Source organism: Aedes aegypti, chromosome 2 (genome assembly GCF_002204515.2).
Source record: "Aedes aegypti strain LVP_AGWG chromosome 2, AaegL5.0 Primary Assembly, whole genome shotgun sequence".
Classification (NCBI taxonomy): Eukaryota; Metazoa; Arthropoda; class Insecta; order Diptera; family Culicidae; genus Aedes; species Aedes aegypti.
In genome coordinates, this window is record NC_035108.1 from 238,935,501 (window position 1) to 238,963,275 (window position 27,775).

The following is a 27,775-nucleotide window of genomic DNA, read 5'->3' on the forward strand; positions in this document are numbered from 1 at the left end:
GTATATGAACTGGTGTTAACTGGGATGAATTAGACAGACATTATATTGCGCAAAGTTAGGCCAATACAATAGTGGACAGTATAAAGCATACGTTATCCGTTTTTCAACATGAAAAGTTAGAAAATAATAACTTAAAATTTGCTTAGCTAGAAATTCACAGCTTTTCACAAAAAAAATCTATTGAGTTATCGCAATTCTTCAATTTGACAAAAATTTGAATTGGAAATAAATTTTAAATAAAAATATTCAGAGTCATCTGCCATTCTAATAAATTGTTCATTTTGATGAGACAAAAAGTTTGAAGAGTAGTATTTTTCAGTATAGGTAACAGATTGTTTTTCGAATACTTTTAAATTCAGTTTGTCGTTCTTTACAAAATGGGCGATTTGCAATACAGTCGAAGCTCGTTATATCGACAACTTTTTAATGACAAAAGCTCTCTATAGCGACATTTTTCGGTCCTTCGCAAAATATTTTGATGTTTTAACAATTCTCTATACCGACTTTTCTCTATTACGATGGTCGCTTGCGATGTCGTTATAACAAGCTTCGACTGTAATTGGAAAACTCGTGTTCGAAATGTTGTTAATTTTTTATGATTAAAACTGAGGTTATTTCTGAGCTGCGGTAAAACATTTAGATCAATCGGAGGACTAGACTGCCCGTAAATGCATATCTACAAGTCCCACTACTCCCCAACAACGCACCTAAGAAAAACGCGATGGAAGTCGTGAACACTTTTATGCTCTAATTAAATTGGAAAAGCGATGTTTTCGCACCCAAATTTGCACTTAAATGGTGCAATGAATTATTAATTACAGTAGGGTAAAATCACCGGTTTTGGCCAGCCTAAGAGAAAATGTCAATAAAAATTAAATGAGAAGCCGTATTTACACTACAAATATGTCAAATGTAAGCTTTCAATCTATGTTATGTGTGTAAAATATCAAACTGAACTGAACTAAAACCATTTTTTCGAAAATCCCGTTGGTCAATATAGGCAAATGGAACCAGTTTCGGCCAGAGATTTAACTTCGGTACCTAAATTGGCCAATCGCATTGATTTCTCATGAGAGTGGCGAAATTAGGAGTACCTTGGCCAAATTAGGTGCATGGGAGTTAAAATTTTAAGGAAAATCAATTGATTATTTTATGTTTTGAATCAATTTGAACGAGTAAATGAAGGTAGCTGTATCATATGAATGTGATCTACTGAACACAAAAGGTTTCATGCTGATTGGCTGTGTAAAACGGTGTATAATCCACTATGGCTACAACTGGCGTATGGCCAAAACCGGTGCTTCTAACCTATTACATACATTTTGTTAATTAATTTTTTCAAATAACTTGATAATATGCGGGAAAATGTACGCGTGACTGATACGCGTTTATTTGCTCTTGAATGTACGAGAATGGGGCTCTGCACAAAATTCTTCCTCTTTCTTTCATTCCACCATAAAATTTGTAAACAACAAGGCCAGTAAAAGTCAAAATCCCATACAAAATCAAAACAATGCAGAGCCCCATAAACGCGTAACAATATCAGTGCTTACTATGATGCATCGGTCTTCACATGTGAATTATTGTTTTGACAGTTTAGTCGCGGAAATGTTTGTTCTCGATTATTTGAAAAGTTATGATACTTCTGATAGTTCCGAGAATGAGTGCAGCCAACATCGCTGATGGCGACCCGTTGGACAATGACGCGAGCTTTGAAGACAACTTCGCTGATTTCGACCTTTCGACAGTAAGGACGACAGTATTTGTAAGAGTGTGTAATAAGTTGAAAACAAAGACGGCGTCGCTACAAGTACGAGGAAAAATCACACGCTTATGATCTGTGAATATTTAGCAGATTTGATTAAGATTTATGTTTCGAAAAATTGAACTCTAAAAATCGAAATTTCGAGTTATTTTCTCTTACATTCGGTTATTCGCTTTTCAAAACTATATTTTGATAGGATTCTACTGTGAAAAAAAGAAACAAATCGGTATAGCCGTTTTTGAGTAATGAGTTTTTATGGTTTTGGTACCATTCCGGCCGTAACAAGATCTTGAAAACTTCAAAAACATCATATATAAATATTGAGATTTCTCGGAGACATCTCGACCGCTGTACGTTTTTTTCAGAGCCCACACTTTATTTTTCTGATAAATTGAATAAAAACAAAATGGCGGCCAAAGCAATTTTATATGGGAAGTGCCGGTCCCCCAAGGAATGCCGGAATATCTTCAAAGCCAGATGACCAATGGTCAATACCGACACAGATTCCAAAAATTAGAAGATTTTTTATTAGTAACGTGGGACAGACCAAGTTCAATTTTGTTTTTAACATTTCTAGAACAAACGTATATTCTTATAATACCATGATAGTACATGCAATTTAATGACGTTTCCCGTAATTAACTAAAAAATGTCGAAAACTCACGTGGGACTTTTATGCATTTATGGGCTGTAGAAGTAGTAATACGTCTAATACACATTTTATGTTGTCCATTACTTGTACATATGTATTTTATTATATAATAACACTATGGATAAGAAGAATTGGTTTATAAAATAAAGTAAAAAATATTAATCAGCTGGCTACGCTTTAGTGCACTGTTCGTTTAAGTTCTGATTTTTCTCAATTTGTTTTGAAACCACTGCAAATTCGAATGATAGGGAATGTTAAACTACATGTAATGCCAGGCAGATCATTAGCCATTCAGAGTGAATGAAAAAACATTCCCCTATTCGTAGACTATGGAGAATTCCAACATTTGTTGAGAGGCTTTCATCAAGATATTTAAGGGGCCCAAACACAAAGGGGTGCAAGTGATGAAAAATTGGTGGAAAAACTTCAAAGTCGATTTTCTCAAAACTAAGTTTTTGTCACTTACACCCCTTTGCTTCTAACCCCCTCATTTTAAAAGATATTGTTTATTTCTTGTATTGTGTTTAAAGCTTAGTTAGAAGTGTTAATAATCACACAATGATCAAGTTTGTAAATAAGAAAAAAAAAAAACAGATTTTTCGCAAAAATTAGTTTGTAAATGCAAAGAAACAAATATTAATTTAGACAGGATTCCAACAGAAAATTGGACAAGTTTCTCACAACATTGAGGACAGAATGGTTCTGTGCAGAATTATCACTAAGTCTAAGCATGTCTTTCGTTTGATTCTAGGTGAAATTCTCACTGAACGCTACGTGTGTTTTAAACAAATCCGAGCAACAGTTTTTTAAACATTCTCAAAGAGCCTGGCAACATCTATAAGAATAATGTTGCGATAATGTAGGTCAACGTTTGAACAAGTTTTGGCAGGGTTGGCTAAGATTCTTCTTTTTCATTTGGTGTAAAGGACTTAATGTATACTTCACCCAAAATATATATGGGTAAATGATCTTCATTGCCTACTCTCATAACTTGACACAACGAAAATCTATTACTTTCTTAAAAAATGTAAACATTTCTATTTTGATGTTTTTTAAACTGTAATGAAAGCTAACAAAACTGCTTGTATTCTATACTACAAGCAGTTTTGTTTGTTGATTTATTATACTAATTAAGATTGAATTCCATGATGCTATCTTAAAACGAAACTTCCAGCGAATATTTTGACTAGCTGTACGGATTTTTTGTTTTAATAAATATCGTTTTACCTCCTTAAGATATTCATTTTTATTTTTCTAAAATTTCAAGAAAAAAGAAAAAAAAATGAGGATTTTTTGGAAAATTTCAATTCTAAGATAAGCCTTGGTAAAATAATTTGAAACATTCAAGATTTATTCATATGGATAATTCATAGGCCTTCGCATTTGATTGCAACACAAATGGGATTTATGAATTATATTACAGGGATGAATTGTTGATTTCTTTCGGAACTTTTAAAACATTAGACAACAAGCATTAATAGTCTATGCTAGAATGAATATATCAGAGATAATAAGGAGAATTTCTCTTAGAATAAAAATACAAAATTTGCAATAAAAATGGATGTTTAAAACATCCAAAAGATTATGTTAACTTATTTATAGTTCTTTTAAGGAAACATTTCAAACAATTTGCATATTTTCTTTCAAGTGTTTACTCAATAATTACATGTGTTCTAATCGAGTGTCGAATTCAACAAGGACGAAAAGCTACAATAATAAAGCAAATAGTAATAATAATGTGTTCTCATCTTTAGGATTTATAGATACTTTAAGGTAAAGATAAAATGAAGCCAAACCTTAAATTTTTAAGAGCACAAATCCGGAGAACCCAACATCCGTTTAAGCTGAAAACTTAATCGATTGGTCACCACCGAGTGTTTTCAGCTTAAACGGATGTTGGGTTCTCCAGATTTGTGCTCTTGAAATTTTAAGGTTTGGCTTCGTTTTATCTTCACCTTAAATGACTTTTATAAAAATTTCACATGAATCAACAATTTAAGAAATAATTTTTCATGGCATTTTTATAATACGTTTCACCTTAGCTCTTCTTCTTCTTTCTGGCGTTACGTCCCAGCTGGGACAGAGCCTGCTTCTCAGCTTAGTGTTCTTATGAGCACTTCCACAGTTATTAACTGAGAGCTTTCTATGCCAATTGACCATTTTTGCATGTGTATATCGTGTGGCAGGTACGAAGATACTCTATGCCCTGGGAAGTCGAGAAATTTTCCAACCCGAAAAGATCCTCGACCGGTGGGATTCGAACCCACGACCCTCAGCTTGGTCTTGCTGAATAGCTGCGCGTTTACCGCTACGGCTATCTGGGCCCCTTCCCTTTACCTTAGCTCCTATCATGTTAATTGTGATAACAAACTAACATATTTTCAATAATTTTGCTTCCTTCTTTAAGGTTTTTTTTTGTGGCCGAATCTTCCGAAATTTTGTAGTAAGAAGCGTATGATTAAAGTATTCATGATCCCAATGAAAAGGCATCAAAACCAAAAAAAACATGACGAAGATGATAAAGCTGCCGCAACTTCAGCAATCCACCCTGTATATTTTAGTCTATGTGGCGCTCATATTGAGTTTCTACAAGGGCGCCAAGAGGCCACGCTACGGCTATACGTAAATTGGCTCCACTTTTGCACCTACACGGCTATTTGACGACATCTTGGCAGTGCTTCGTGCAAGCCCAAGTACCGTTAAGTCACCAGTCACCATGCGGCCTCCATTCACCGCGTACACATACAAATTCCTACAGAATATTCATACAATTTTTACAAATTATTCTTTTGTCAGCAAAATAAGATTAAACTGATGAATTGAAGTAGTTTTTGTCACAAAGCATTTTGAAAAACCTAGTTTATGTAGTCAAAATCATGTGAATTCTGTTTGATAATAATATTTTTCAACACTCTTAGTAGAAACGCCAAAAATCATTTTTTTTTTTGCATTTTAACGATAGAGTATGACATTTTTTAAAAATTCAACAAGTTTTCACTGTGGATACTATTTGTAAGATGTATTTCATTGTATGAGCAATAAGATTTTATGCAAATTAGAATTTTTTTTATTTTGTTCCAGTCGAAACCCAAATGCACGGTGAATGGACCCTTTTCAATATATGTGGTTCCTATTTCCGTGCATTAGTGTAAAAGGCATGAAACTATTCGGCAATATTAGATTTATTGTTATGTTGTCATTGAACTACTTCATATTTAGTTTTTGAGTGAATATGAAATGGTTTGGACAATACAGTCAAACCTCCTATAACGGTTTTAATGAAAAAATAATGATTTAGACAATTTTAATTTTTTATGGTTTTTATTGTAAATGAAGATTTGAATACTCTTAAAACTGAGTGCGCACACTACTAGCAACATAGTTGCACCATCAACAACGTTTCTTCGAGATACAAAATTAAATCATGACGAAAACTATACGCACGGTGAATGGTGCACTAGTGTGCACGGTAAATGGTGCCATAGAATGGTACAAGGCGACCTTAACATTACATTTTCAAACATAATTTTTGAGTATTTTTTTATTATGCATCACTAGTTTTAGATTTTTCCCTGAATTAATATATAATTGCACGCTACATAGAGGTATTCTAGTACGCTTCAAATTATTTGGAAAAGTTATATAATTTTTTGAAGTGCAAATTTATCTTAAATGCACGGTGAATGGTAGCTTGACGGTATTTGTGTTTTTGTTTTGTGTCATCAGAGCGAATTTTTGTATGAAAAGCAAAAATGTTATTTTTCTTGCGTTTCAAGAGTGATTTCTTTCTCAGTCAAGGATGAAGGATCAATTCTCGATTATTTTTTCAAATCGACGTAAGTAACATCCATACGGTTTTGAGATAATTAATTAAGAAGAATCACAACTTGTCTTCTAAAACTGTTTTAATATATATCCCCTTTTTAACATTTTTTCGCCGTGTACATCGTTTAAATTTTGCATGCAATCAGTTTGCGTTAAAATATTAGGTAGTTTCTATCGTTTCCCACAAAAATTGCATGACAAAATGATTAGCCGTTTCATTTCAATTACTTGCTACGTTTTTGTACCAATGTAAAATCGACTCAAGTAATGTTTTGTTTTTAATCCGTGGTTAAGTCACTTTGTCTCTCCATACAATGGAGCGGTGAAAGTAGCGGTTAGGTTGTGAAAGTTGAAAATCTTACTTTCGCCTTTTTGTGAATCCTGAAATTAAACGTGCTGACTTGAGTCTGTTTGAATAAGTTTTTGATAATTGGTGAGTTCGTTTCATGCTTCTGTTTCAAATTTGTAAAATATGTATGACTGTACATTTAATTGTTACAACGGTGGGACGTAAATATGATTTTTCACAAACTATAAATGGTTCGTCACGGAGAATGTCGGCATAACCTCTTATTCATAAATTATTTATGTTCTTCATATTTTTTTTTAAACACCCCTTTCCTTTTATTTTTGTAATTTAAAAAACTTTGAACGGTTCGCCAACATAAGTGTAAACTTGTAAAAGGTTCATTTTATTCAACAAACTTTGTTACTAAAAATTGCATCACCCAAAATGATTCCGTTATCAAAACTGTCAGAAGTATGTTGGTCGCAATGAACTTCCTCGTAAAAAAGTTTGAATTGACATTTATCGATGAAATATTTCCAATGCATGAATTGTGATTCTCTTCCTAATAATTATTAAGGTTCGTGCGAAGATCGAGTTGTGTTCATGCGTAAATTTTTCAACTTTTGGAAATCATGATTTCCATGATTATGGACACGATCAAATAATCATGTCTCACATAAGTTTATTAAGCAAAATAAATGTGGTTGTTACTTAAAAATGATATAGCTGAAAACGATTCCGTTGTCAAAACTTTCATAAATATGTTCAGTTAAGTTAATTCACAAATTACTATAGAGAATGTAGAATTTCCTTAGGATTCCACTTGGCTTGAGCATCTTCTTATTACTGCATCCCGGGCAATGAGATAGCGGACTTTTCGAAAGAAGGCGATGTTTACGAAGGTCAAATCGCGTTCGTGGAATTAAGCATTGGCCCACCAGAGACTTTGATCAGCTGGTAATGGAAATGAAGAGACGGAGAAACGGGTAGATGGTCTCACTAAATAATCACATATGTATTTTTCCGATTTTAGCCCATTCGTTGACTTATGTCCAATCACAAATTAGTTATTTCAATTACAGGTGCCCAATGCCACTCCCTCTATGGGGTGAGATTGGGTCATTTTTCATTCTCTTGTAGTGCCGCAGTGGATAAATATTTTTCTTTAATTTTCTGGGCAGTTGTTAATGTACCAGAAGTTTATTGGAGTTAAATTGCGATAGTTATTCATTAAATATATCGTACATATCCTTTTTTGACCCATTCTCACCCCCAACGATGGTAGCTTGAGTATCACAAGAGTTCAACAAAAACCCTAAAAAATCTTCCCTTCAATGCATAAAACCTTGCACTTTCTTAAGCCTTATACGGGACTTGATTTTGCAAGTTGAATGAACTCAAAGTCGTTGGATGTCGTTTACATTGTTGTACCAAACAATACCCTTTTTTTACTTTCCAGACGTACCCATCCGAATGATAAGACGAGCAGGGAGGTTGTCCGAAATCATTTTTCAATTATCCCGGTCGGATTTCGTTCTGTCGTCCTTTGGCGGCGGGAAGGCCACAAAAGAACTCGTGCTTCCCTTGGTGCTGATCGCGAGGGCTCCTAACAAATTGGAATCGTCGAGTCGCGTTTCCGTCCTTGTAACTAGCCTCTCTCTCTTGCTACGTCCCACTACTGGAGAACCCTGGCCGTAGTATGTGACCAGATAAACGATATATCTGGCCGCCTTTAGGTGGGTCGGTCCACGGAATGGGATCGCAAATGAAGCTGATCACGCAATCTGCAGCGGGTGTTTCGCCTGCACGCTGGTGTTGAGACTTGGCAGGGAGGCGCAGAATTGAACATGAAAAATACCATCACTAAATTATAGACTTCATCTCCAATTGTGGCGTGAAACATTGTATGCTAATAACTGGCTAAATAAACCAACAACAATAATCACCGGTGAGCGGAGTCTGAAAACGGATAGGATGCGCACCGTGCACTGAGTACTTTGCTGTAAATAATAGGCGATGCGGTGTGACAAGAAGTGGGAGAAAGGCGAATCTCCAAGAAGTTCTTGGCCGTACAAAATTTGCTCATTGTGGCCGTCGTGCAACTTTGTTGAAGCCGCCTCACAGTGATCCAGGTTTAAGAAATCATGACAGAAATTCCGCATTCTCAATATTTTACTAAGGACTGTTCATTTTATAAAGTGGACACTTTGTTTTTGCTATATCTTTTTTATTTATTGATAAAATCGTAATCGGTTTCCTGTGCATCGTTCAACTACTATTCTACAATACTATTAAAATATAAGATCTTAGTAAATGCTTTTGGTTGAAGAGCCAAATAATTTTTCCAAAAACTCCTAAGAAAAGCTGTTCGTCAAAGTTTAACATTATTTTTCGCAAAACAAAAATCCTAATTTTTATGAACATATTGTATAATTGTATCCTTTACTATTCTACAAAAGGTATAGCTTTAAAAAAAATCAACTATATTCCACCATTCTCTGACATTAGGTAACTTTAGTGATGCACCCATTTATGGCCAAATTTGCTGATACACCATCCTTTCACTCCCAGCAAAAGAGGAAAGTAAGAAGCGTGTTCAAAACTGGTCTGGTTTACTAAATAAACTATATTTGTGCAAACGAGAGCCAAATCGTGCGTTTAAACCACAGTCCTAAGCACAAATTTTACTGTTTATGGTAGTTTTACTAAAAAGTCTCATACTTTTAAAATCATGTACGCATATTTATCGATCTGCAGGTAAATGGTTTTCTCCGAAAATTTCAATTGGTAATCTCAGAATAACATATTACAAAAATAATAGGTGCAAAATGAAGTCGATTTTATTACAGCAGTGTTGCCAATTTTGATGATTGTCAATGTACTTTGATAGGTCTTCTAGGAATAAAGCAATTGTGTTTCTATTGTGCTTTAAATGTCACCTGGGGACTTAATAAGTAACTCTATGAAGGCGTAAGTCATTTTTCATATTAATACTATATTAGGACTTCCGTCAGGACGTACTTTTAACCAAAAAAATTCTACTCATACCGATCCCCTTCAATTTTAAAATGGTTTTCTCTAAAAATATAGGGGGAAAATGATGTTATTATATCTGTAAAATTGTTGTTCCAAAAAAAACTTGATTTTTTGATGATACTTTCGAAGAACAAGCCCTTTTTGAAAATAAAAAATATGAATTGTCGAATTTTCCAGCCAATTTCTAACAATCATTGATTTTGATAACCTCCAAAAACCGACCGTTCTAATCATTGTTCCATATTTGTGTGAAATTTAATTAATTTTGGAGAATTTTTATTATCACAATATTGTACAATACTAGTCAAACGATGTGCAGAAAACCGATTGAAATTTCATTGATAAATTAAAAATATACAGCATGCACAAGGTGTCCACTTTATAAAATGAACAGTCCTTATTTCTAGTCATGGAAAGTGTTTTGGAACAGGATTTAGGGTTGAAGACTATAGTCACAATTTTTGGACTTAATTTCGTTTTTTTGCTTAGGAAGTAAGTCTTTAGATGCTGTTTAATGCTCTTTTGGAGCGAGCGACGAAATCAAGGTCAATAGTGTCTAGTTTGCTTTATGTGAGAGCCAAAAGACATTCGTATTCAGTCGAGGATGGATTACCAATTGGTGAGCTCGTTTCATGCCTATGATAACACATTTTTACGTGGCAACGTTACTTTTATGTAATTTTTAAATAAATTTTGGCTAGTTCGTCACTATAAGTGTCGGCATAAACCTTATTCTTGTTTTATATTTACTAAAAACAATCTTTGAACGGTTCAACATTATGAATGTCGACGTTTATTTTCAAATCTTCTACCAATATCTTTTCACCGCGAGACAAAAATTCAAAACTGGTTTTAAGTAAGAGTAATATTTTTCCTCCTAACTCATGTTTCGCATCGCCGACCAAAGGCCTTTTCCTTCCTCACTAATAAACACCCTTTCCGTGGTGATTGTGGAGATGCAGAGGTATTCTCGGTCTCTAGAAGCAACAATCATCACACACTAACATTCTTTCCCCACCCCAATTGACTGTAAGGACTCCGGGGCTGTTATTGATCAATAATATGAAGTTTACGTCATCTGAAATATTAGTTATTTTGCGTAGTGTGTTAGTTCAGAAGTTTGGGTTTTACCAGCTTTTCGGAAAACTGGACCTCTGTGCACCGGGGGTCCATTCTGAAAGGGAAGGTACAGCCCAGGATCTTCTCGGGTCACCCGTCAAAACGAGGAAGAGAAAGAGAATCAAGACCGATAGCAATAAGCCGTGGTGGTGTATCAGATAACGCTCATTAATCAATTGTATGATAATTGTGCTGTCTGTGAGCGCGCCCGCAACGACGTGTGATCAAGGTGCTTTGTGTTTATGCTGAGGCCTATGCTGCTGCCACCGCCCGCTTCTTCTGACCAGCATCGAGTGGACTATGTTGAGGATAATACGTTGGGTAAGGGATGTGCAGTTTGTGTTATTCATTTTATTTCAAGCTGACAGAATTATTTTTAAAACTGGATACATTAATACCTGGTTTTACAAAGTCTTTTTTTCACGTAAATTCAACTAGTTCAACTTTACCTCTAAGAAGTATGTAAATTAAGTAAAGAACATATTAATTGTAATTCAAATGGTTTCTATGGTTCAATCGCCGCGAACTTGATTCTCCATTGGTTCATCGATTGGTTTTCGGCGAGAAATAAACACAAATTTTATTTGCCAGACTGTCCGGACGTTTCGGTCGATTTACTGGCTTTCGACCATCTTCTGCGGACTAATCTTCCAGCCGTTTGTTTACATTCGACGGCCGTCGAATGTAAACAAACGGCTGGAAGATTAGTCCGCAGAAGATGGTCGAAAGCCAGTAAATCGACCGAAACGTCCGGACAGTCTGGCAAATAAAATTTGTGTTTATTTCTCGCCGAAAACCAATCGATGAACCAATGGAGAATAATTGTAATTCAATGAAATAAATGTCATGCACACTAGAAGCAATTCGATGGAAAAAATGTTCGTGGACAATCCGAGATATCCAAGAAATGTATGAAATACAGGTCATGAAATATATAATCTTAATTTGTTATAATTGAAGAGTTTTGAACTCGATTCATGCTCAGAAAATGAATAGTTGAATAGTTTAAATGCTTGCCTTGGTGAATAAAACACAATTTGCAGGACTTCAGAGAACTTCCGTAAACATAGGTCCTAAGATCGACAAGTGTAATCTAGTATTAATGTCTATATACGAAAATTTTAGGCTGTCGCAAAATTTTGATTTGATTTTTGAATTGAGCATCCCTAGAATAATCGAAGTTCACTCCCTACTACAAACAATTCACATAATGCAGTGCTTACTAGGTAGTATATTCTAGTGGGCAACCTATTTCGCACCGATCGATGCGATGCTGCAAGTTCTTGCATTGTAGCATAAACTATCACCTACGAAAATGGGGAACGACAGCAGATGATCTCATCTCGTCTCATCGCAACCTCGGCGGCAAGGTGATGTTCCCCATTCAATGGAACACCCCCCGCTACACCTCGTCGGGATGGGACCAGCTAGATCAGTGGTTCCCAACCTTTTCAGGGTAGCGGCCTCCTTTGAGATTCTACAAACGTTCCGAGGACCTCTAAAAATGCCTCTAACAGTATTAAAATAGAATGTAAGTTCCTAAAATTAATGATTTGTGTGAATTATATGTATTCAGTGGTCGATGTTCAGTCCGAAGGGATTTAGTGATATTTTGGCCTTTGAAGAATTAAATTACTTAAATTACGTAACGCTCGAAAAGGGGTTGACTCAAGCCTTACGACTCAAACAAAATTTTGAAAATATCCATACAAAAAGAGAGAAAGGCAAAAACAAATTCCAATTTAAGCGGTAAATAGTAAATGGATGCTGCCTAATTGTCAGAGTATCATTAATAAATAGAATTCAGTAAGAACCCGATTTTGTCAGCCACTTGATAAATTTTAGGCTGACAAAATGGGGTACTTGACAAAATCGGGATATTTTACTTTTGTTCCTGTTTATCAACTTTTGACGTGTTAATATTGGTTTATGGACTGCATTACAAACAAAATAGCCTTTAAAGAGGAAATGGGTTAAAACTACACAGTTAAAAATGTTTCAGATGAAAGAATGTTGAGATGACAAAAAATATATTATTGTTCATTAACTACGAAACGGTTTATGAGTGAAGGAGGTGATATAGAGTTTCTTAAGTAACGTAATCCGGGGGCAAATCGATCAGTATTTTTCAACTTTTTGTTGTGTTATCCTTCGGAATGCAAATATTGTCAAATGATTTTCAACAAAATCAGTACTCCATTGATCTTTATCAGTTTATGTAATCGACTTTTTATGAAGTTATATTTAACATATTAAATAGGTTTAATATCAAAAAATTAAAATGAAACATTGGGGCGAAATTGGTCACCATATAACAAAACAGGTTTAGGAATAAACTGTATTTCTTACACCTTAAAATATGTGGATATTTCTATACAAAACTGTCCATAATAAAAATTAAATAGTTCAAAATTATCATTAGACATCTATTAAGTAGAAAACATGGAATGTCTGTGGTGCCAACGAAACCTTCAGCATTCTTGGAAGGAAATGTTTTTTGGCCTGATCAAATTCGCCCCAGTGATCAATTTGCCCCTGGATTTTGGTACCAAACAATTTATTTCCATACCAAAAATCTTATAATTGAACATATCTTGCAAGGCAAAAAAATCGCTCGAACGCTTCCATTTCCGAATTGATGAAATTTTGTGCACCCTGGAGTACTGTCCAATACGGTTTCAAAAAGGCCTATAAAATAATAGGCAATTATACAGTTTTTATGTTTTGCAACTTTATAACTTAAAGACGATGCATTTGAATGAATTTATGACAAAAATAGACTGCGAGACATTAACATAGTGGACCCACATAAAATTATATTTAAAATTTCTCAAAATCTTCGAATGCTTCCAAATTTTTTTCATATGCCATTTTGACTCTTATTCTGGACATGTCAAGCTTACAGATGAATGCATTTAATAGGCATAGAACAGTTAATATTTGTAGGAAAGACCATTTCATTGCTTAATTTTACTGTACCTCAATAGAGTATAAAAGTGATAAAAGTGATAATTTATAATTTTATAACTATTTTTACTTTGTTTCATGAGTTTTGTTTAAAATATATAAACATCATTTTGTTTCGAATTCCGAACACGTTCGTTCAAATTCCAAAGAGCATGAATAATTGTAAGAGCAGAGCTGAGAAGAAGGCTTTGTCTCAGTTGGAACGTAGCGTCAGAAAGAAGTACATTAATTATCAATAGTCAAATATTTAATTGTGCAATCAAATTATCTGAGCTAGTTTTACTGGCCTCGAACTAAGGAATAATTACTATTTCTAGTTATTTTTAGAGCATATAATGCAAATATATTTTTATATATTTTGACCTATTTTGAAATATAATCCAGGTGTTCAAGTTCACATAAATATTATCAGTATCAATTTCTGCTTAAGTTGAAGCAGTTTGGACTCAAACTTCTAAGATTGCACTAAAACTTCAAAGGCTACTTGCGACGAAACCATCCTATAACAGTGCACTTTTTATTTTGGCTTTGTGCACAAGCAGAAAGCTTAAAATAAGAGGACCAGAAAAGTTTGCCAACTATTTCTCCAGTTTAGTACCTTTGTAAACGTCAGTAGGGGCACAAGTCGTCTATTGTGACGGCCATCTTTGGATTCCTAGATGTTATGTTCAGCATGAGGGGTCGTCCGTAACATACATAACGCTCTTTATGAGAGGAGTACTTCAGTGAAACGTGACGACGATCCATAAAAAATTTTTGAAGTCCCTTATATGTAGTGGGTGAGGAGATTTTGAAAAGCCGAATTTTGCATGACTTAATTTATGGACGCTTTCTGACGTCAAATATCATAATATGGAATCAGCTGCAATTTGAACATGGTAAAACATGACGAAAAATATTATATTCTAAGAATGTAGACAAAATCGGGGGTTGACAAAATCGGGTCAGCACTGTATTACTTTGTCGCAAGCGCTAATTCCCATCGTACCAAATTCTTTCCCGTCTCCTGTGTGACTTTCTTCATCGGGCACTTATTTACACTTTGGAAAACCTTTGTACATCTTCGCTGAAGGATTTCATTCCAAACACACACACCGTAAACTTCTGTGAGTCTTGAAATTTTAAGAAATTCCCTCAACAATCGCATATCATTGAGAACGTAAACAAAGTTTTTCATCGTCCGGACTGAGAAAAAACTTGTGCCAATCAACGTGTACGTATTTGCGTAGGCGTAGAAAATTATATTCAACACCGCTAGCGCATGACGGATCACCATAGTAGCATGTCCGAAAGAACTTGAAACTATTGAGAACCAGAGCTACAGGTCCAAAGCCCTGATAAAGGTGGATGATTGTGATGGCTATGACCATGGTCATCATGTAAAGAACAAGCGGAAAATGCTGTATCGTGTCAACACCGAGAAGGCAGCCCCTCTAGCACGATGTAGGTAGCGCAACCCTGGTTAGGTGGCCTATCGAAGACTCTTCATCAACCAAGAAAGGCAAAAGTAGAGCAAACGGATTGATTTTACGGCAACAGACCCGGCAACGAATGAAGAACAACGATTTGAAAGTTTGATCTTGGAATGTGAGAACTTTGAATGAACCCGCGCGTGTTGGGCTCCTGGCTCGTGAAATGCGGAATATCGGCGTGAACGTGGCAGCTATCCAGGAAATACGCTGGCCGAGAACCGGAGAACACGAATTCCGAGCGGTGGACCCCATCGCCAACACTTCATTATAGTACCACATCTACTACAGCGGTGGCGACAGAGCAGAACGTGGAGTTGGCTTCATAGTGATTGGGAAGCAGATGAAGCGAATTATTCGGTGGAAACCGGTAAGCGACCGAATCTGTGTGTTGAGAATGATGCGCAAGTTCTTCAACTACGGCTTGATGAGCATATATGCGCCAACGAACGATAAACGATGACATGAAGGATGAGTTCTTTAAGAGCCTGGATAAGGACTACGGAGAGTGCCCAAAACAAGACGTCAAGATAGTCATCGGCGACACAAATGCGCAGATCGGGAAAGAAGATTTTTTCCGACCCGTCATTGGAACGGAAAGCCTTCATTCCGTTACCAATGATAATGGTCTGCGGCTAGTAACCTTCGTTGCTGCTAGAGGGATGGCAATCAGCTAGTATAGGTACTCTTCGCACGAAAGAATATCCGCAAACACACCTGGCGACATCCGAGTAGCGATGCCTGCTCCCAAATAGACCACGTGCTGGTTGATGGGCGACATTTCTCAGATGTCATGGATGTCAGGACCTTCCGAGGCCCTAATATCGACTCGGATCATTATCTCGTTGTGGCTAAAATTCGGGGATGGTTATCTAGCGCCACGAGTTCCAGCACAAACAGAACGCTGCGCTTCAATATACAACGCTTGTCGACTGATGGGGTAACTGCGCAGTACCATCAGCAACTAGACGAGCAGTTGGGAAGAATCAATGTTGCTGGAGACGTCGACAGCCTGCGGGACCCTGTCCACGAAGCTGTGACAACAACGACGCGGGATGCGGTTGGAACTGGTCAACGAGAGTGTCAGAGAGTGACAGACATGAAAAATGTCGCCATATGAAAGCCGTATGCCTAAGAAAAGCGAATGCACAGCAAAAAGAAAAGGCAGCACTAAGAAAGTGTGGTAGCTGACGCTCAAGAAAGCATAAACCGGAATGATATGCGGAGATTCTATGCAACGGTCAATGGTCCGCGGAACAATACCGTACCGGTGCCCGCCATGTGCAATGATCGCGAAGGGAATTTGCTGACCGATAAAACAGCGGTGGCTGCCAGGTTTAAGGAGCACTTTCAGCAATTGTTGAACGGTGAAAATGGAAATATTGCGAGGAACAGGATGAACATAGATGATGACGATCAAGTTGGGGACCCACCGACCTTAGGAGAGGTTAAAAAGGCTATCAGCGAGCTGAAGAACGAGATCCCGGTCGAGTTCCTCAAGCACGGAAGTGAGCAGCTTTACCAGTCGATCCACCGAGTACTTCTGAAGGTATGGGAGGACGAAGAATTGCCCACCGGCTGGTTGGATGGCCTCATCCGCCCTATCTACAAGAAAGGGCACAGACTGGAGTGTGTCAATTACAGAGGAATTACCCTGCTGAATTCGGCGTACAAAATTCTGTCGCGCATCCTGTTTAACAGACTGAGACCGCTCGAGGAGTCCTTCGTCGGCGAATACCAAGCTGGTTTTCGTGAGGGCCGTTCGACAACGGACCAGATGTTTAGCTTGCGAATGATCCTAGACAAATTCCGGGAGTATAACTTGCAGACTCACCATCTGTTTATTGATTTCAAGGCGGCGTACGACTCAGTGAAAAGAAATGAGCAGATAATGTCTGAAAATGGTTTTCCGGCGAAACTAATTAGGCTGATACGTGCTACGCTGGATGGTTCGAAATCAAGTGTTCAGATCGCAGACGAGGTGTCAACCTCGTTCGTGACATTAGACGGATTGAAGCAGGGAGACGCACTTTCGAATTTACTGTTCAACATTGCACTTGAGGGTGCTATTAGGAGATCTGGCGTGCAATGAAATGGCACTTTTATCACAAGGTCGCACATGCTCCTTGGCATTGCGGACGATATAGACCTGATTGGAATCGATCGCAGGTCAGTGGAAGAGGCCTTCGTGCCTCTGAAGAGGGAGACAGCGAGGATAGGCCTGACCATCAATTCTACCAAGACGAAGTACATGGTTGCAGGTAGAGATAGAGTCAGGCATGGTGGTGTAAGTGCTGAGGTAGTTTTTGATGGGGATGTGTTTGAAGTTGTTGAAGAATTTGTTTACCTTGGAACACTTGTGACATGTGACAACGACGTTTCCCGCGAAGTGAAAAGACGTGTTGCGGCTGCGAATAGGGCCTTTTACGGACTACGTAACCAGCTTAGGTCCCGCAGCTTGCAAACCGAAACAAAATTCGCCCTGTATAAAACATTGATTCTTCCGGTGGCTCTCTACGGGCACGAAGCGTGGACGTTGAAAGAGTCAGACCGGAAAGCTCTCGGTGTTTTCGAGCGTAAAGTGCTGCGGACAATACCCGGTGGGAAAATGGTGTGTGCTGCAGACGCATGAATCACGAGTTGTATCAAGTGTACAAAGATGCTAATATTATCAAGCGTGTAAAGTAGGGCAGACTTCAGTGGGCTGGTCACTTAGTGCGAATGTCGGAAGAAAGAATTGCGAAAATAATATTCAGCAGGAAACCAGGTAGTAGTCGGCGGCTTCGGGGAAGACCAAGAATACGCTGGTTGTACGCAGTGGAAGAGGACCTAGCGACCCTAAACGTTCGGGGCAACTGGAGAAGTTCCGCCGACGACGATGGAGCTCTACAAAACGCCCGGCAATGGCGTGACGCTACGCTGTAGGCATCAAGGTAAGGTAGGTAGGTATTCCTTGGATTGTGGTGTGAAAGATTGTTTTCGCTACAGCAGTGAGCAGCTTTAATGATTTGTTCGGTCAAAAGGAATTGTGCTTATATGTTTGGGCTGTATTTCTATGGCGCTTATGAATTTTAAGGAAAACCCACATATTTCATAAGGCTGTAGGAATGGAGGGCGATGCCCGTAGAACTAAATATTCTAGTTAAACATTGTATTATAACGTTGAAATGTTGTATGTGACCACTCACTATATCACAGTGAACCGTTAGTTGCGAGACACAATTTCATTGCATTTTTTTTTTCAATAAACGATCAAGATTTATAAAAATCTCTTTTCACAAAACGAAAGCCGTCTTGGGAAAGATTTGTTTGCCATCGGCTTGAATTATTTACTGTAAAACTGGGAAAATTACAGGCGTTAGCTTAATACGATGTAAAATGTACATGTCACCTTACTAAGGCAGTTTTTAGAAGTTGATTAGAATATCATTTTGCTGAAATATGTCGAATTTATAATCATTATCAATTATAACGCTTTAGCGGACCGCGTGACATGTGGTCATCCTAGGGGCCCGCAGACCACCGCTTGGGAGCCACCGAGCTAGATCATGTGGTTCACCGATGATGCTGCACTGCCCCAGCATCAAAGCTATGAAAACAATCTGCAGAAGGTGAACGAAAGGAAAATTGTTTTAAACAATAGATTATTAACTACAGTGAATTTATAACACCTCTTATTCTGGAGGGTACGCTTTATCGCATTGTGTTGATTTTGAACGCCTCTCGCCGTGGATGGTGGATGGTGTCCGGGAAATTTATAGTTCCCGATAATAATGGTGTCCGGCGTTTGTTGTGTCTGCTCGGTGGCGAGATGTACGACGGAGCACTACAAGATACCCTGAAGTAGATAGCTCAATGGGTACAATTGTTTCGGATGGCTCAATAGAGTGTCGCATGTCGCCTGATTAAAGCTCACCGAGCATGGCTCGGGGAACTAATGTAATGGCTTATTTTTGTTAGTCTTGTCGGCATATTCGTCGGGAACATCATGTAAACGAACAAGTCAATTTCATATTTATCGGAACCATCTCGAAGAAATCCGATCGGACGACGTTCAGCAAGCTAGTGTGGGAACATCACGGACCATGTCGAAGTAAAAGTCAGCCTTACAATGTTGTATGCAGCAGCTTCTGCAGAAGTGGATGGCCGTCAGATGTAATCAGGGGCTCAAAAATGACATTCTGTTACTATACGAGTATACATAATTCCCAGCAGACGACACATTCCTCTTCGGTTGTTGCAGTTCATGACCGGCACCAGCAAGGTCTAGACTGCGCACAGTGGCGCATGGCCGGACAAAACCTCAAAAATTCATGTTCTCAAAATCACTCGTCAATATTTTTTATAGACTTCTTTACTATTGAGCGACAATTTCTCAAAATTTGAGATTGATCTGTTCTGTTTTCGATTTTTGGCAGCATCGTTAGTGTGGGAAAGTCAGCTAAGTTGGACTGCTCGAAATTCATCAACTATGATTCACCTAGCAAACTTCAAACAGCTGTATCTCGAAAAAATCATAACCGATTGAGGCTCAATAGGTTCCATTTGAAAGCGTAGTTATAAGCCTTAGTTTTGGCTATAATTATATAAATTTTAACATATCAAGTTGTTATTTGTAGCAAAAAATGTTTCAAACAATCTTTCTCCAAAATTTTGTTAAATTTTCAAAACTTCGTACGTTTTATGTGAAGTGTTTCGGAAAAATGAGTCACTCACTATGAAGCAGCTAAGCATCCATACTTTCAAACGTGCAATAGTTTTTCTTGCCCCTTTTTGCCCCTAGAGGTGAAAATTCCATTTTCATTTTATATTATAATTTATCGATTTCATCATTCAAATCTATATTATTTGTCATAATTCGTTTGAAACTTTAGTGGAATTACTAAAAGGAAGTTAAATTTGTATCTCTAGTTTGGGTTTATCCACAAATTTCTGCATTACAACAACAAAAAATGTAGTGATAGCCTTTTTATACGATTAGATGAAAAAACTTTTTTTGTACCAATTTCACAAGAAAATCGAATTTTCAATTTGACTGTTATTTCCAACGGGATGATATCAGGTATGCGAGATAATTATTAGATTACCATTATCAAGCATTTTGAGACGTATTTGAGGTTTTGTTCGACCTTTGTATGAAGGACCGCCACTGTGCTGCGGGGCAACTTTTAAGCTTGATCATTTAACCCGGGCTATGTGGAATCACAGATGGGTAAGTACCGTATAATGGATTATGTTTTTGCTAATAGAATGTGTTGAAGTTTTCCATCTTACGTAGCCTATAATTTCAATCAATAATCAATGTAAACGGTTCAGTGCCACTTTTTGAATGTTAGCAAATATTTTAATACTAGTGGTCCCGGCAAACTTCGTCTTGCCATCAAGTAGGCTATTGAAAAACGCTTTTGATCGTCCCATATAAAATGACAGTTTCGTTCGCGCATGTTTTTTCAACTTTCCCGGAGAATATCCTGGGATTTTTATACACACAAACACGTCGGAACCCTTAACGAACAAAACTGAGAAAGAATCATTCAGATCCGTTGACCCGTTCGGAAGCTATTTCGTGACATACAAACACCATTTCATTTTTATTTATATAGATAGATTTGTCCTTCAAATGTTTTCCAAAACGTCGGTGGAAAACCTGAGATCACCATGTCTTTGCTGTTAAAACATGTTTCGTAATTATTCCTCTACCCAAAATCTGCGCTACACCACATAAACTCTAGAATAACAAGCATCTAATTCTTTCAGATGTGTAAGCTTACATAAATTTTATTAAAGTAACTAACAGTTTTGGCTTGAGAGAGAACATAATGGTCAACTAATTGCCCAAAGCTTATTAACAACCATTTAGCAGCAGTGTTTTACTCGTAATTATAACAACTTAGATTTCTTTCATTAACGGATATCCCAATCACACCATTTCACGGTACTGTGGTTGCAAAAGGGCTGTTGCGTCTTTCCCTTCCGGCTAACCTTTCATCGGACAGGGAAAAGTAGCCGCCGCGACTATGCACAAAACCTCCACAAGCCGTATGACATAAAAATTGTGGAAAACTACCAAAGAAAGAACCACACGCGCGCACATGAGCCCACATTGCGGAAGGAAACCGGCTAAGATGATAAATTGCAACGCGCTTGGAAGCTGTAACTTTCTGCTCATATTTGAGAGCTTGCTGCTGCTGGTGCTGCTTCTTGAGGCGCACGGTGGCTTGTTTGCTTCTCTGTTTTCCTTTTCCGGAGAAGGCTTGGTTCAAGTTTCCGAGACCCGAGAGAGGAACCGCTGGCTGGCTGGCTGGGATGGTCGGTGAACTACGGTATGAATTTAATTAAAAAGTGAAAATTTGTCGCTTTCTTGTTTCGTAACCGATTATACCTTCTCTGGACTTGTTAGGCTGGCTGCACTACATCGACGATCGTCGCGTCGCACACTAGGGAAGATCATTGTTTTTAACGACCAAAACCTATACTACTTTAGCAAGCCTGTGCTAGAATAAGGGCGTAAGTCGCATGATCGACTTCTCTTCATCGATCCTCTCTTTTGTGAATAAAGGTGACAAGACCCAAGTTTGTCAGCATTTTTTCACCTCAGGATGCTAGATTGGATCGCTGTCTAGCGTGCTGAAGTGGAAAAATGCAAACAAACCCGTATTTTGTCACCTTTATTCACAAAAGAGAGGATCGATGAAGAGAAATCGATCATGCGACTTACGCCCTTATTCTAGCACACGCTTGAGATATGCAATCTTAAAGGTTTAGTGTCTTCGACAAAGTATTTTATAATAATTTGTACTACATTTTGAATATTTTGACGTTGAACTAAATAAGTTGTTATTGATCTAGATCAGTTTCATCTTTTGATAGGAGCGTCTCAGCAAAAAACTTTATTCAGCAAAGTTGTTTAACAACGCATTTTTTTTTTGATAGATTAGATAGATTTTTGACCCGTCTTTTCACCATTAGTGCATTGCTCGTTTTGAATTCTGAGATCAGAAATCTAAGAAAAAAAACTGAATAAGATAGACTACTAAAACTAGGAGAGCAATGGAATTTACCCTATGAAATGAACAATTTTCTAAATCATGTTCTACGATTTTGACGCTATCAATGCAAACATATTCATTTATGCAACAAAGAAACAAGTTTTTAATCGTTGGTGTTTTGTTCGAGTCGAGTGAAGAATAAAAGTACTATTTTGAATGAAAAAAAAAAATCTGGCGGCCATCTTGGTTTTGAGACGTAGAATGAGTTTTTCGCATTGTTAGCACTCAACATGTTCAATTTAGAGGCTACCGCTGGAAACTGGATAAGCTTCCTCTTACTTACTTACTTATTTGGCTTTACACAAGGGGGTGGTCACTCTACGCACTGTGCCTCGCGCAGCTATGGCACATTTCGGCGCAATGACTGGCACACCTGATCTAAGTGGGCTGCTATAAAAATCACAGTGAACTGAAATTTTCGTCCCAGCAACCATTGAGTTTTCTGAGTTGGTTGCTATTTGTCAAACAAGAAATTCATAAAACTTTCGCGTTGGCTTCGAGTTCACTTTCAAAGACGGAGAAATGGGTAAAACGTGTAGGAATCTTTGGAAACATAATCGTCATCGTGTGTCCAAAGGATTACAGTATTCCACACATACTGCATCCCGATGATTTCACCGTAATGATCTCCCAACTTTTCGCACCCTCTCCCTTGCCCCACGATTCTGTATATAACCGTTGATGCTCCGTGCAACTGTTTCCATGTTGTCTCGGAATTCATATGGGCCTTTTTCTACACCTTCCCATTGAAGTCTTACATCTAGCATATGTATGGCTTTCTCGTTTTCCCCTGCGATAAGGGAACGTCCATTAATGACGTAGCATTTTTTGGCAGATTTTTGATACCGTCTCCCCATCGAAGCTCATATTTTCTATGGTTCGTCACAAAATCGTAGACTTCTACCTCCCCCCCAAACTACTATGTCATTTATGGATGGTCTTCAATGTTAGTAAAATGTATCCCGGATAACTACCGCCCATGAAAAACAATGACGGGGAAGTCATGTAAAACTTGAAAGGCAAACCAGAAGAAAATTAAACATGTCAATGCTTGCTGAGACAGTTTTTCCATAATTTCAGTTCATTGTTTTTTATTGCATGTAGTATTATAGCACGCTTGGCACACCTAGGCGCTCTAACGGCACAACTGTGCCGAATGAAGTGCGTAGAGTGACCTCCCCCTTGGCTTTACATCAATTATCTTGATAAAGCCTCGCCAACAATATTACGCCAATTCACTCGGTTCATGGCCGCTTCTCTCCATCCTCGACTGTGACCCATGCTCTCCAGGTCCTGGTGCACCTGGTCAATCCACCTAGCTCGCTGCGCCCCACGCCTTCTTGTTCCGACCGGATTCGTAGCGAACGGGGGTGCGGGGGTGAATCTTTCTTGACCGCAGTTTCTTCTGGAGCCCATAGTAGGCACGACTTCCGCTGATGATGCGCCTTCGTATTTCCCGACTAACATTGTTGTCAGCCGTCAACAAGGATCCGAGATAGACGAACTCGTCCACCACCTCGAAGGTATCCCCGTCTATCGTAACACTGCTTCCTAGGCGGGCCCTGTCGCGCTCAGTTCCGCCTACCAGCATGTACCGTAAAACGGGGTAACTTTGATAGTTTTTTCGAAGAAAACTTGAATATTTCCACATGCTGTTGCAAAGAAATACAATTTATATTTTTAAAACAAGTACTGACATCCTAGCTATCGATTGCACTTGATAGATTGCCAAAAGATTTATTCTGAATGGATATATTATTTTTCATATAATCGAAAGTCGGTTTTCTGTTTTGGGGTAATTTCGATAATGGAGTATAAATCGAACAAGATTGAATGAATTACGGAACATTTATAGGGCGTTGCATACCTTTAGGCGTTTAACGCTATATGGAAATTTCTTACTTAGATTACAAAAATGGTCCCAGTTTGTAAAAATGGTTTTCGCTAAGAGATTTGAGACCGAATTCATGTTCTACTATAACTAGGCTGTCATGGGTAAGTGACGAACTCATTATGACTTTATCAAATAGTGGTCGTAGAACAGATTGTTTGTAAGCGTTGCAAAGATGCTAAAATCTTATTAATTTTTAATATTTGCATAAAAATCGTCAAATGCACTTGATTCCAATGAAAATAGCTTTGACATGAAGTGTCATACTAACATTCTTCAGTTTTGCATTCGTTTTTCTTAACTGATTGACAGAAATTTTGTTATTTCGTTTAATATGTTGGGGGTCCCGCACTATCAAAGTTACCCGCATTATCAAAGTTACCCCGTTTTACGGTACTTTGTTTTCGACGCATTCACCATTAGCCCGACTCTTGTTGTTTCGCGTTTCAGGCGGGTGAACAAATCTGCCACCGTTTCAAATTTTCTCGTCCGCAAAGCAAACAAATTGTCCGGATCTCGTGAAAATCGTGCCTCGGCTGTTAAATCCGGCTCTCCGCATAACACCTTCAAGTGCAATATTGAACAACAGGCACGAAAGTCCGTCGCCCTGTCGTAGTCCCCGTCGAGACTCGAACGAACTGGAGTGTTCGCCCGAGATCTTCACGCAGTTTTGCACACCGTCCATCGTTGCTCTGATCAATCTTGTGAGCTTCCCGGGAAAGCTGTTCTCGTCCATGATAAGCTTCCTCTGCTTACTCTTATTCTTCTTTTTCCTAACGTTACACCCTGCTTTTTGGCTTAATTAGCTGTAAAGCCAGGCTATTAGGTAAAAAAAAAAATCTTTTATGATACTTGTTTGATACTAGAATGTTTTTTCGACATATTTTTGAATTCAGGAATTGTAACAATAATTGTAATTGTAAAATTAATTGAAGATAGTTTTGCTGGTTCCAAAGGTTAAACTGATCTATAAGATAAGATAAATCAAAGCAAAACCTAAAATTTTCAAAAGTTCAAATTTAGAGAACCAGACAATAGAAAATTTTATTGATTGGTCATCACTAGCGTGCAATGTCAATCTTAATGTTGCATCGCCTTTAGGTACGGGTGATCTCTCACCGCTCTCTGGAGACGTAGTTTTGGAATTGAGAAGTTATGTTGGTTGTGTAGGGTAAAGTACCTAGTTTTGGTCTAGCTAGTAGACGAACTGGATCGATCTCAATTTTCTTTGAAGATTTCGAATGGACTCGCCCTGAACGAGTCTCAACCGGGCAATACTAGATTTGTCGTGCGGTTTCCTCACGGAGTGGCGCTAAAACCGCATGATTTATATCCAGATCGGCCAGTATCGGCTACAAATCGATCAAGTTTTCTCCTGATTCGTGCTCCTGAAAATTTAGGGTTTTGGCATCATTAATCGTGGAGATCAAAGCCGAAAGACTCAAAATGTAGTGAAAACTTTTCTAAACCACTAAACCTCTAGAATGCACATCTAGAGTACTACAGGTTTTGGTCGTAGAGAACATCAATCTGCCCCAGTGTGCGTCATCGGTCCAACATAATGCACACGACGATGGTCACAACAGTGACACTCACGGAACGATTCACCGCCTCGGGTCCAACCGGTAGCCCATTGCATTGCATATTGCTTGGTTAGCAGGAGAGGAAGTTCAGCTCTGGGTTGGGAAAGACGATAATCCGAGAGACTCGATCAGAGGAGAGCTCTTGCGCAAAGTCAAACAGCGTGAAAATGACTGTTTTCCGCCTTGACGAACAAGGGCCGATTATGCAATGTTTTGACAAGGTAGTGAACATACTTGGACTTGGGGACGTACCCACATTAGACATGCCGGATGGTGCGTACATATCGTTTAGTGCAATTTACCTCGGGTGTGTGATGAAATACGTCATTGGACAATGGTTAGATTGTTTGCATTTGTTTGAAAGACGTCGTTTTTATATACATTCTTCTTCTTCTTCTTGGCATTAGCGTCCTCACTGGGACAGAGCCTGCTTCTCAGCTTAGTGTTCTTATGAGCACTTCCACAGTTATTAACTGAGAGCTTTCTTTGTCAAAATTGCCATTTTCGAATTCGTATATCGTGTGGCAGGTACGATTAAATTCTATGCCCTGGGAAACCAAGGAAATTTCCATTACGAAAAGATCCTGGACCGACCAGGAATCGAACCCAGACGCCTTCAGCATGGCCTTGATTTGTAGCCGCGGACTCTAACCACTCGGCTAAGAAAGGCCCCTCATAGCCTTTCTCAAACTTTGGCTTAGAAAAAGAAAATTAATTGGTGTTTGTTTTTTTCAGATTTTTGATGGACTTCCACAATACTACAATAAAACAAAGGTAAATTCTCATCTCCCAGTTCTTAGGAAGAACATTTATTATTTTGTCAATACTTTTTTCACACATGTTTGCATCCCTCACAGACTTTGGGTAGCACACCAAACTGCGCAGGGATAAGGATGAGAGCATCTTGTCGGTAGAACGTGTAAGGATCAAAAGGTGTTAGAAGCACCTCGTTGAACACCGGAATGGCAATCAGAGCACCAGTAGTAAACACGGAGCAAATGTCCACTGTAATGTTCAGCGGTCGATTTAAACCAACCTTCCTTTCTAAAATAAGTTTATGATGCCATTCAAATTCATTAACTATTCTATTTTATTCTATTCTGAGGGCTTGTACAGCCAATATTTAAAATCATCATGGAAATACTGAAATTTCATCCAGTATTAACATTATCAGCAGTATCAGCATTAACATTTGCAGCATATCAATGGTTTGATACAAATATTAAAATGGCAAGGCCCCCTGCAGACTTGGTGTTTGAACGGAATTCAAAAATTTCCGGCGATCAGATTATTTACAAATGAATAATATGATTGACAAAAAATTTGGAATATTGTGAGGGAAGGAACGTGGACAACCGTGCCAACCGTTCCATTTAGGAAGATAGGCAAAATCGTTGGGAGTGGCGTTGCTAAGATAGTTTATGCGCACTTCTTTGTTGTTTGTCCTTTTCCCAGGATGGGACACAGGTATTTCTCCCGTATGTCCAGGTCTAAAGCCTAGGCTTAAGTACCCTTAACCGCTCTCTGAAGCGAAAAGAAAGGTTACTCTGATTACCCTCCCGTAAAACAGCAATTTATGTAGTATGCATCCTGAATAAATGAAATACTAGCATGAATGGTGGTAGAATATGAAAAATGAACCACAACGAACACAAACGAAAACAAATTCTCAATTTGGTATTTCGGACCACTTTCCCCTATTTGTTTTGATATGTAAATAAAACATGCAATAATAACAATAAAAATCAGAATAATCTCACTAAGTTGATCGAAGACCACGGTGAAGCTGTCATCGCCATGTATGCTTGCATCTACTGCGCTTTCATTCCCTTTCACTCATGCGAGAAAACGCTCACGTTCGTTCAAACGTCAGGGGCACATTTATTTCACTTTTGTCGATACACATTTTTCGCAATAATTTAGGTTTTTAAATACTGATTTTTTATTTCATAAAATTTTACTACGCAAAGCTTTGTATCGGAAACAAATTGTTTCAAAGCTGAATTCCGAAAAATTCATAATGCGAGAATGCGGAATAACAAATGAATAAAAAAAACTATTCGGGTGGCGTAGTACCGGTCGAACCACCATTGGAGTCACCAAAAAAATTATCACACTGAACGACACAAG

General features: G+C 38.1%; 1 protein-coding gene across 5 annotated transcripts in view; it reads right to left on the minus strand.

Moving 5' to 3' along the window:
• Nucleotides 1–27,775, minus strand: part of LOC5570937 (protein outspread) — a 656,156-nt gene that overhangs the window by 101,945 nt on the left and 526,436 nt on the right. The window lies entirely within an intron of this gene.